The sequence below is a fragment of the Bubalus kerabau genome, chromosome 1 (assembly GCF_029407905.1).
Source record: "Bubalus kerabau isolate K-KA32 ecotype Philippines breed swamp buffalo chromosome 1, PCC_UOA_SB_1v2, whole genome shotgun sequence".
In the NCBI taxonomy this organism is placed as follows: Eukaryota; Metazoa; Chordata; class Mammalia; order Artiodactyla; family Bovidae; genus Bubalus; species Bubalus kerabau.
In genome coordinates, this window is record NC_073624.1 from 63639633 (window position 1) to 63651920 (window position 12288).

The window sequence follows — 12288 nt, forward strand, 5'->3', positions numbered from 1 at the left end:
CAGTATTCTTATCTGGAGAATCTCATGGACAGAAGAGCCTGGCAGTCTACAGTCCATAGGGTCACAAAGAGTCAGACACTAATGAAGCAACGTAGCATGCAAGCATATAGGTGCGTGGTAAATTGAGGATATATAAATTTATTCAGAAAATATTCTTTAGACATTGACAGTATAGGTAGAATTTTGTTGTAATTATTAAGAAAGACATGATCCCAACAAGCAAGCATGCATGCATTCATGTTCAGTAGCTAAGCCATGTCTGACTTTTTTTTTCTTCTTATACAATATAGATTTTTTTTAATTTAATTTTATTTTATTTTTTAACTTTACAATATTGTATTAGTTTTGCCATATATCAACATGAATCCACCACAGGTATACATCCTGAACCCTCTTCCCTCCTCCCTCCCCATTTTTTTGTGACGACAAGGACTTTAACCTGCCAGGATCCTCTGTCCATGGGATTTTCCAGGCAAGAATACTGGGGTGGGTCATCATTTCCTTCTCCATCCAGCAAACATAGTCTGCTGCTAATCACTAACACAGTAGCAAGTTTTATCTGTTATGGGTGCATAGGTGTGGATAAGTAGGCTAAGATAGTCATCAGAATTGCAGAAAACTTCCTGGGGAGGTGGTACTTCAACAGAAAATCAATGATTAGATTTAATCAGTTAAATTGGGGAATATGGGACAAAACATACAAGACAAGAGTTACTCTAATATCTGGCTCAGATTGCATGGTTAACAAATGGACCCTATTAGCACACAGGATGGAGGAGCCTGATAGGCTGCAGTCCATGGGGTTTCGAAGAGTCTGGACATGACTGAGCGACTTCCCTTTCATTTTTCACTTTCACGCATTGGAGAAGGAAATGGCAACCCACTCCAGTATTCTTGCCTGGAGAACCCCAGGGATGGGGGAGCCTGTTGGGATGCCGTCTATGTGGTCCCACAGAGTCGGACACGACTGAAGTGATTTAGCAGCAGCAGCAGCAGCAGCACACTGGAAAAAGGAGAAGGATGGCATAGTACCTGAATATCATAACTTTGCTTTACCTACAATGCAACAGACAAGCATATGATTTGTGCAAGCAGATATGTTTAGGAGTAGGTTATAAATATAATTACATATATTTGATAATACATTCAATATGTTGTCAGGAAAACTCCATTACGAGAAACCGAAATTTAGTGTTCATTAAGGGAAAGATGCTATATAAAATTGTAGGAATTGTGGGGAAAACAGGAAGAGTATGTATAGTCAGAAGTGAAGAGTATCTAATGGATCCAAGCAATCAGAAAGGGAAAAGAGATTACATAGAAAAATTTTATGTGTAGCTTTAAAGTTACTTTATTAAAGCATTTCTTTTAAAACTACAACAATTATATCTAAAATACTTCATTCTGCACAACAGTTTGCAAAATGATGAAGAAATTTGGAAGGAAAACAGGAAAAGTAAGTTTGTATGTGGTCTTCTGTGTAATGTTTAGCATCATTTTAGGAGAAAATACACTTATCCAAAAAAAAAAAAAAAAAAAAGAAAGAAAAAAATCTTATAAAACTTGTGCAGAGACTCCATGTTCTGACAAGACTCTTTAGAGCTCAAATTACATATTATGTATTAGCATTTTGACAAGAATCAAATCTGTAACCAAAAGCATTAATTTGTTTGGTTTTTTGGTTCTGTTTTGATTTTTACTTAGCTCTGAATAGGAAGAATTTGAGGAGCCGAATGACATTTTGCTACTGGAAAAGCACACTATGTTAGCAACAAATGAAATCATCTGCATATTATGATCTAAAATATAATATGAAAATATAGTGAAGATGAGCTGATTAGAGTTTATAGACATCATTTACTCTGAATAATAATCTCTGAATTATTGACAATGCAGATTCGATAGAAGTCATCAGTGATGAAAAAACTATACAGTAACAACTTTTATTCTACTGGGACTGACAGATGACCCTGAGTTACAGGTTCTGATTTCTACCTTTCCTTTCATCAGCTATGCTCTGAGTGTGACTGGGAACTTCATCATCATCACACTCACTTTTGTGGATTCCCACCTGAAAACACCCATGTCCTTTTTTTTTTTTTTTTTAACAAAATTTCTCCTTCTTAGAGATCTCATTCCTAACTCCCTGTATCCCTAGATATTTGTATAACACCACAACAGGTGATAATACCATCCTATATAGCGCTTGCATCAGACAAGTGTTTTTTACTGACTTCTTTGCAATAACAGGATTTTCTCTCCTGGCTGCCATGTCCTATGACCGCCACATGGCCATCTGCAAACCCCTGCATTAAGTGAACATCATGAGCAGCAAAGTATTCCAGAGACTTGTTTTTTTCCTCTTGGTTGGCTGGACTGTTGGTCATAACCTCCCCACTTAGTCTGGGCCTAAATCTGAAATTCTGTGACTCCAATGTCATTGATCATTTTCTCTGTGATTCTTCTTTCCTGAAGATATCCTGTTCAGACACACGGTTCGTGGAACAAATGGTTTTAATCTGTGCAGTGTTGACCCTCATTTTGACACTCATGTGCGTAGTTCTACCCTATACTTATATTACGAAGACAATTTTAGGATTCCCTTCTGCCCAGCAAAGAAAAAAGGCTTTTTCCACTTGTTCTTCCCACATGATGGTGTTTTCCATCAAGTATGGCACATACATGTTCATCTATATGAAGCCTACAACCAAGGAAGAAGTCACTATTAATAAGGTGGTTTCACTCCTCATTTCTTCCATTTCACCTATGTTGAATCCATTAATTTACACACTGAGAAATAAGCAAATAAAGAAATCCTGTTATGACCCAATCAAAATAATTGCATCATTATTAAAGTAATAAGGTGCAATGTAAAAGGTGAATGGCCCATAAATCTTTCTATTGATGCTTTTAAGTTTCCTTATTTTTTAATAATCTATATTTCAGTTACATTATATTTCTCTGTTCTTCTTTAGGTTTACTTAAGTTGCACCTTAATCAACTCCATTATTTTCTTTGGTTTTTATTTATCTTCTTGAGGCAGCTTTATCTTTGTAAAGAAAATGAAAGTATATTTATCATAAATTCTTTTGTAGATAAGCATGATTGAATATAATAAAATTTTGGCATAATAAAAAACAACTCTTTTGTCTTACATAAAATTAGTAGCATAATATTGCTGATTACTCAAACATTCATAACATTCTATAAAAATTTAAGAGTTAAAATCTTATGCTGAAATATTGAGTAGAAATGATGAGGGCATGATGTAAAAATATAGGGATCAATTGGGAGAGAAGATAATATCATTTCTAATACTTTGGGAAAATACACTGAGCACAAAAAAAAATGCAGAATAAAATCTCACATGTGTAGTTTAAATTATAATTTAAAATGTGAGCAGTCACAAGTTATCAGAGACACAGAAAAATAAAAAATGAAGATAAGTAATTATAACCCATGGATTTCCAGAAAAGCAAATAAAGGAGGATAAAGAGGGGCAAGTTATTGAGTTACAGGTTACAGGGACTTGGGTTTAAACATCCATATGTAGAGGAAATGGCAACCCACTCCAGTATTCTTGCCTGGGAAATCCCATGGACAGAGGAGCCTGGTGGTGGGCTAGTCCAAGGGGTCACAAAGAATCAGAAACAACTAAACAATTAACACACTAACACATACACACACACACACACACACACACACACACACACACACACACATCCCAGGTGGCACAGGGATAAAGAATTTGCCTTCACAATTCTGGAAAGCCAAGATGTGAATTTAATCCCTGGGTCCGAAAGATCCCCTAGAGTAGGAAATGGCAACCTACTCCAGTATTGGGAAAACTCCATGGTCGAGGGGCTTGGAGGAGGGGGAGACTATGATCCATGGGGTCGAAAAGAGTCAGAAGCGACTGAGTGTGCATGTATATCTCAAAGATGGCTTTTACAGCTCAAATTCTATAATAATAACCACTAATGCTATATATAATGCTAAGTAGTGAATATAAATGTAATTCTTGAAAGTTAAGAAGTAAAGATGAGATAGACACTTCATAACAATTCAATAAAGTATAAAAAGTTATACACAGAAGAAAGTAAAGAATTTTTATGCATGTGTTGTGCACAGTCACTCAGTCATGTGCCACTGTTTGTGATCTCATGGACTGTAACCCTCCAGGGTCCTCTCTCCATGGAATTTTTCAGGCAAGAATGCTGGAGTGGGTTGCTCTTTCCTTCTCCAGGGAATCTTCCTGACCTAGGGATCAAATTAACATGACTTGCTTCTCCTGCGTTGGCAGGCAAGTTCTTTACCACTAGTGCCACCTAGGAAACCCTTTTATTCATAGACATATTAATTATTTTAAAAAATAAACAGAACAAGCAAAAGAGACACTGATGTATAGAACAGTCTTATGGACTCTGTGGGAGAGGGAGAGGGTGGGAAGATTTGGGAGAATGGCATTGAAACATGTAAAATATCATGTATGAAATGAGTTGCCAGTCCAGGTTCAATGCACGATACTGGATGCTTGGGGCTGGTGCACTGGGACGACCCAGAGGGATGGAATGGGGAGGGAGGAGGGAGGAGGGTTCAGGATGGGGAACACATGTATACCTGTGGCGGATTCATTTTGATATTTGGCAAATCTAATACAGTTATGTTAAGTTTAAAAATAAAATAAAATTAAAAAAAAAATAAATAAATTCCTGCTCTTTATAAAAATTTCATAAGCCATAAAATTATTTTAAAGTATATAGAATATGTATTTACTAAGGATAGAAATTAAACAAATTTAAAAGATAAATAAATATAAAAGTGAATTCTTTCAAATTTTAAGAGAAATGAAAGAATAAGAAAAATGATACATTTCTCAGAAATTAAAAACATGAAACAAAGAGAGAAAAATATGTAAAGTTACAAATCAGAAAGAAGATATAAATACCAGCATAGAATAAATTAGTATGACTTTGTAGATATATTATCACAACTGTACTACAGCAACAATAAGCTGTGAAGACCTAGAGTTAATAAACCAGGACTTAGCATAACAAAATTTCAAAATTTAACTCAAGATGTGGAAAACTTACATATATTAATCTCTATGTAACATTTGGGAAAGCAAGTAAGATATATCATTAAAGAGGCAAAAGAACCAGGTTGTTGTTGTCGTTCAATCGCTAAGCTGTATATGACTCTTTGTGACCCCGTGGGCTGCAGCATGCCAGGCTTCCCTGTCCTTCACTATCTCCCAGAGTTTTACTCAAACTCATGGTCATTGAGTTTGACCATCCAATCATCTCATCCTATGTCATCCCCTTCTCTTCCTGCCTTCTATTTTTCTCAGCCTCATGCCAATGAGTTGGATCTTTGCATCAGGTGGCCAAATTATTGGAGCTTCAGCTTCAGCATCAGTCCTTCCAATGGATCTTGAGAGTTGATTGCCTTAGGATTGACTGGTTTGATCTCCTGCTGTCCAAGGGACTCTCAAGAGTCTTTTCCAATCCCAGTTTGAAGGTATCAATTCATCAGCACTCAGTCCTTTTTATTGTTCAGCTCTCACATCTGTACATGACTACTGGAAAAATCATAGCTTTGACTAGATGGACCTTTGTTGGTTAAGTGATGTCTCTGCTTTTTAATATGCTGTGTAGTTTTGTCATAGCTTTCTTTCCAAGGAGCAAGTGTCTTTTAATTTCATGTCTGCAGTCACCAAATGCAGTGATTTTTAATCCCAAGAAAATAAAATCTGTCACTGTTTCCATTTTTTCCTTCATCTATTTGCAGGAAGTGATGGGACCAGATTGCCATGATCCTCACTTTCTGAATGCTGAATTTTAAGCCAGGTTTTTCACTCTCCTCTTTCACCTTCATCTAGAGGTTTTTAAATCCGTCTTCTCTTTCTGCCATAAGGGTGGTGTCCTCTGCATATCTGAGGTTATTGATATTTCTCCAAGCAATTTTGATTACAGCTTGTGCTTCATCCAACCCAGAAGTTCTCATGATGTACCCTGCATATAAATTTAATAAGCAGGGTAACAATATACAGGCTTAATGTACTCCTCTCCCAATTTTGAACCAGTCTGATGTTCCAGTCTGGTTCTAACTGTTGCTTCTTCACCTGCATACAGGTTTTGCAGGAAGCAGGTAAGGTCATCTGGTATTCCCATCTCTTTAAGAATTTTTCACAATTTTCTGTGATCCACACACCCATCTATTAAACTCAATATTTAAAAAACTAAGATCATGGCATCTAGTCCCATCACTTCATGGCAAATTTATGGGTAAACAATGGAAACAGTGGGAGACTTTATTTACATAGACTCCAAAATCACTGCAGACGGTGACTGCAGCCATGAAATTAAAAGACTCTTGCTTCTTGGAAGAAAAACTATGACCAACCCAGCAGCATATTAAAAAAAAAAAAAAAACAGAGACATTACTTTGCTGACAAATGTCCATCTAGTCAAAGCTATGGTTTTACCAGTAGTCAGTCATGGATGTGAGAGTTGGAACATAAAAAAAGCTAAGCACCAAAGAACTGATGCTTTGGAACTGTGGTGTTGGAAAAGACTCTTGAGAGATCCTTGGACTGCAAAGAGATCAAACCAGTCAATCCTAAAGGATATTGGTCCTGAATGTTCATTGCTGAAACTGAAGCTCCAATACTTTGGCCACCTGATGTGAAGAATTGACTCATTTGAAAAGACCCTGATTCTGGGAAAGATTAAAGGCAGGAGAAGAAGGGGATAACAGAGGATGAGATGGTTGGATGACATCATCGACTCGATGGACATGAGTTTGAGTGGGCTTCAGGAGTTGGTGATGGACAGAGAAACCTGGCATGCTGCAATCCATGGAGTCACAATGAGTCAGACACAACTGAGTGACTGAACTGAACTGAACACACCCAACACAGACAGGTCATGGTGGAGAGTTCTGACAAAACATGGTCCACTGGAGAAGAGAATGGCAAACCACTTCAGCATTCTTGCCTTGAGAACCCCATGAACAGTATGAAAAAGCAAAAATATGTGACACTGAAAGATGAAACCCTGAGGTCAGTAGGTGTCCAATGTGCTACTGTAGAAGAGTGGGAAAATGGCTCCAGAAGGAATGAAGAGGCTGAGCCAAAGAGGAAACAAAGCCAAGTTGTGGATGTGTATTGTGGTGAAAGTAAAGTCTGATGCTGTAAAGAGCAATATTGCATAGGAACCTGGAATGTTAGGCCCATGAAACAAGGTAAACTGGAATTCGTCAAACAGGAGATGGCGAGAGTGAACATCAACATGTTAGGAATCAATGAACTAAAATGGACAGGAATGGGAAATTCTAATTCAGATGACCATTATATTTACTACTGTGGGCAAGAAACTCTTAGAAGAAACGGAGTAGCCCTTAGAGTCAACAAAAAAGTCTGAAATGCAGTACTTTGGGTGCAATCTCAAAAATGACAGTATGATTTTGATTTGTTTCCAAGGCAAACCATTCAATATCACAGTAAGCCAAGTCTATACCCCAACCACTAATGCTGAAGAACCTGAAGTTGAATGGTTCTGTGAAGATCAACAAGACCTTCTATAACTAACACCAAGAAAAGATGTCCTTTCCATCATACGGTACTAGAATGCAAAAGTAAGAAGTCAAGAGATACCAGGAGTAAAGGGTGACCAGGGAGCCAAACATTATCCTGGCTGTCTCTGTAAGGGTGTATTTGAGTGAGATTAGCATTTAAATTAGTGAATTTGAGCAAAGTAAATTGTCCTCCATGAAGGAGTGGGCTTCATCCTGCTAACCCCTAGCGAGAAAGTTCTACAGCAGATCACCTTCAAACTTTATCTACATATCTACTCTTTCAAATCCTTCAGCAAACTGCACTTGAACTCAAACAGAAGTTATCCCTGAGTCTCGCCTACAAATTTTGGACTTGCAATCCTCTGTAAGCACATGAGACAACTGCCAATTCCTTATTGTGTATATCCTATTGGTTCTGTCTCTCTGGAAAATCCAGGCTAACACTGTCTTAGAATTCTGTCTGCTGTTTATGAAATATATTAGAAAGACTTAAATTGTACTTCTAGAGATTAAAATTATAAAATCTGAGGTGAAAATGCATGAAATATGAATAATGAATCTGATCTTTCTCTGAGTTATAAAATACTTCAAATTCATACAAAGTATGAATTATGACACAATAGAACTTTTACAACAACAGAAAGACATGAGAAAAATATCCAAACATATAGAACTAAATAAATCAAAATAAAACAAGGTTCAATAAAAAAACCAAAAGAATTATTTAAAGTATTTTGAAAAGAGTGAGAATTAAAATACAACACATCAAAATATTTTGGATGCAGCCAAGCAGTGTTGAGAGGAAATCTATGGTACTGAATGATTACACTATTTTTTAAAAAGGAGAAAAATCTCTATTCTCAATTTTCCCCACAAAACTAGAAAAAATCAATACAATCAAAAGTAAAAGGGGAAAATAATAAAAATTAGCATTGAAAGAAATTGAAATGAAGGAAGGAAACAATACAGAAAAGTAGGTTCTTAGAGAAAATCAAGAAAGTAAAAGCCAAAGATTACAAATATAAAGAATGAGAGAGGTGATATAACCATAGATTTTATAGATATTAAAAGAAAAATAAAAGATCACTAAAAGTACATAACCTAAGTTGACAGATTTGATAAAATGCACAAATCCTTACAGCATGCTACACTGTGCACTATAGCAGTAGCAGTAGTAGATGTAGTCACTCAGTCATGTCCGACTCTACAGTTTCATGGACTTTAGCCCACCAGGCTCCTCTGTCCATGGAGATTCTCCAGGCAAGAATACTGAGTAGGTTGCCATGCCCTCCTCCAGGGTATCTTCCTGACCCAGGGATATAACCTGGATCTCCTGCATTACAGGCAGATTCTTTACCATCTAAGCCACCTGGGAAGCCCACGGTGCACTATGGTGGAACTTAAACAATGATTGTTAGAAAAGACTTGTAGGACCCAAAGTGACAATATTTAGAACTACAGTTTATTACAAGAAAAGGAAACACTGCATGAACAGCATTAAAATAAGGGTATCACCCCCACACAAAGACTGCCTCACATAAAGAGATGTGAAGAGGTGAGGTACACACTCTTACTGTCCTCCCTGTATAGGGATTATGACTGGACATACTTTCACTCTCAGCCTAGAAACCACTGATCTGTACAGAAAACACCTCAATCCCAGAGATCCCAAATAAACTCACAGATGAGGATTTTTATATTTGATTATCTGTATTCCAGAAAAACATCTATGTCTGCTTCACTGACTATGCTAAAGCCCTTGATTGTGTGGATCACAGCAAACTGTGAAAAATTTTAAAGAACATGGGGATACTAGACCACCTTATCTGTCTCCTTAGGAACATGTATGCAGATCAAGAAGCAAGAGTTAGAACTAGACATAGAACTACAGACTGCTTCCAAATTAGGAAAGGAGAATGTCAAGGCTGTATATTGTCACCCCACTGATTTAACTCCTATATAGAGTACCTCAAGCAAAATGCCAAGTTGGATGAAGCGCAAGCTGGACTCAAGACTGCCAGGAGAAATATCAATAACCTCAGATATGCATATGACACCACCCTAATGGCAGAAAGCAAAGAGGAAATAAAGAGACTCTTAATTATTTTTTGAGGTGTTTTTTAAAAAATATAAATTTATTTATTTTAATTGGAGGTTAATTACTTTACAATATTGTATTGGTTTTGCCATACATCAACATGAACCCGCCACGGGTGTACACATGTTCCCCATCCTGAAACCCCCTCCCGCCTCCCTTCCCGTACCATCCCTCTGGGTCATCTCAGTGCACCAGCCCCAAGTATTCAGTATCATGCATAGAACCTGGACTGGCGATTCGTTTCATATATGATACTATACATGTTTCAATGCCATTCTCCCAAATCATCCCACCCTCGCCCTCTCCCACAGAGTCCAAAAGACTGTTCTATACATCTGTGTCTCTTTTGCTGTCTCGCATACAGGGTTATCATTACTCTTGACTCGAGACTGTTGATGAAGATGAAAGAGGAAAGTGAAAAAGTTGGATGAAACTCAACATTCAGAAAACGGAGGTCACCGCATCAAGTCCCATCACTTCATGGCAAATAGATGGAGAGAAAACAAAGTCACTACAGACAGTGACTTTAATACTGGAGTTCATTGTATGTCAATTTTACTTCAATAATGCTATTTAAAGTTAAAAAGCAAAACAACTTGATATCAATAGATTGGACTATACAAAGCTATAAAAATACTGATAAATACTGGAAAATCAATATTGACACATGAAAAAACATAATCTTAAAAGAAATATATATTTATATTTAAAAGACCAAGATATTAATAGGCATTAAATAAAAATAATGTACATTAAAACCTGTTTATGGTGGCAAACATCTGATATAAACTAATCTCATGACTTTTGCAACATACATTTTCCAAAAGGGAAATAATATTTTTATCAAGAAGTTATAATCACACATGCAAAAATATTTTCATAAAGTTACTTTTGATAGAATGAATTATAATTGTGGAAAATAAAGAACATTGTACATTTAATTCAGGTATTGGTTTAAAACTTGCCAAAATATTCATGGAGCTAAAGTTATTAATGGTGATGGCATCACTGACATGATGAACATGAATTTGAGGAAGCTCCAGGAGTTGGTGAAGGACAGGGAAGCCTGGCGTGCTGCAGTCCATGGGGTCATAAAGAGTTGGAAACACCTAACTGACTGACTGAGCATTATTAATAGTGAATGATTGGAAAAAGCAAATTGATACTATGTGATAAATTAGCATATGTTTGAATATATGAATCTTTATGTTTTTATTGTTGTGAGATATACATAACAAAGGTGGCTTTCTGTGGCACAGTGATAAAGGATTTGCCTGCAATGCAAGAGACACAGGAGTCGTGGGTCAGATCCCTGAATTGGGAACATCCCTTGGAGGAAAGCAAGGTAGACTACTCCAGTGTTCTTGCCAGAAAATTCCCATGAACAGAGGAGCCTGGCAGACTATGGTCCAAGGGGTCGTGCAGTCTGACATGACTGAAATGACTGAGCACACACTCATACATAATAAAATACACGCTTTTGACAATGTTTAAGCTTAAAATTCAGTAGCATTAAATGCATGCATATTATTGTGCAACCATAAAAGCATGTTTTGTATCCAATTAAAGATATGGTGGCAATTTTTTAATGTATTTTTAAATAATTTTTAAAACATAGTTGGTGTATTTTGAGAAAAGAAATATCTGGAAGGATAAGGTCTATAAAGTAAACAGTAGCCTTTTGTAATTTTATAGACACAATTATTATCTGATTGAAATTGTCTAATAATAATAAAACATTTATATAATTAAGTATTTTATTCATATAATAATTACAATCTTCAAGATGCCTTACCAGACGTGAAAAATTTTTTAATGATTTATGTAATTGATACAATTGTCCTCCTGACCTGTGTCAAACGCTACTGTAACATCCTCCTGTCTCCAAGGACACAGTCCCCACTTAAGCCTATTTTCATTGTGTTTTTGCCAAACTTCATTACTCAGAAAATTAGGTAATGACTCTTGACTGTAGGTCAGCAAGGACCATTTGGTTTTGTTTGTTTGTTTTTTCACTCAGTGGAATTTTCTGCATATTAAAAAGAAAATCACTCTTGGCACTGACTGAAAAAGTATTTTTTTCTGTCCTCCTGATTTAACAAGCATCTCCTGCAGCAGTTGAGAGAGTTACTCAGCTCTTACTGTAATATATTTTTGTTTCAATGACGGAGATAGAAATAAAGCATTTGGAGCTTTATAATACCATAAAGCTCATTTCAAGAAAGTTCTTCCAGTTTGTTGGAGATGATAAACAAAGGAAGCTCTATGTGTTCCTAGACATGCCAGTGAATGTGAAGACATCAGTTCAGTTCAGTTCAGTCGTTCAGTCGTGTCCGACTCTTTGTGACCCCCTATGAAGACATAAATACCTTTAATCGAATATGACTTCTAACAGTGCAGTATTAATTTTTCTATGTTTAAACAACCACCAGAAGCTCTGATTTACTTTAAAAAAAAGAGTAACTATGATAGGAATGCAAGGGATTTCTGTGTATTAATTTTATATCCTGCAAATTTACTATATTCATTGATTAGCTCTAGTCATTTTCTGGTGGTATCTTTTGGGTTTTCTATGTAGAGAATCATGTCATCTGCAAACAAGAAGACTTTTA

The 12288-nt window shown here is 36.4% G+C and overlaps 1 pseudogene; it reads left to right on the plus strand.

Moving 5' to 3' along the window:
- The first annotated feature begins 1927 nt into the window (after positions 1-1927).
- LOC129646501 (olfactory receptor 6C2-like) lies at positions 1928-2859 on the plus strand (annotated as a pseudogene).
- The last annotated feature ends 9429 nt before the right edge of the window (positions 2860-12288 follow it).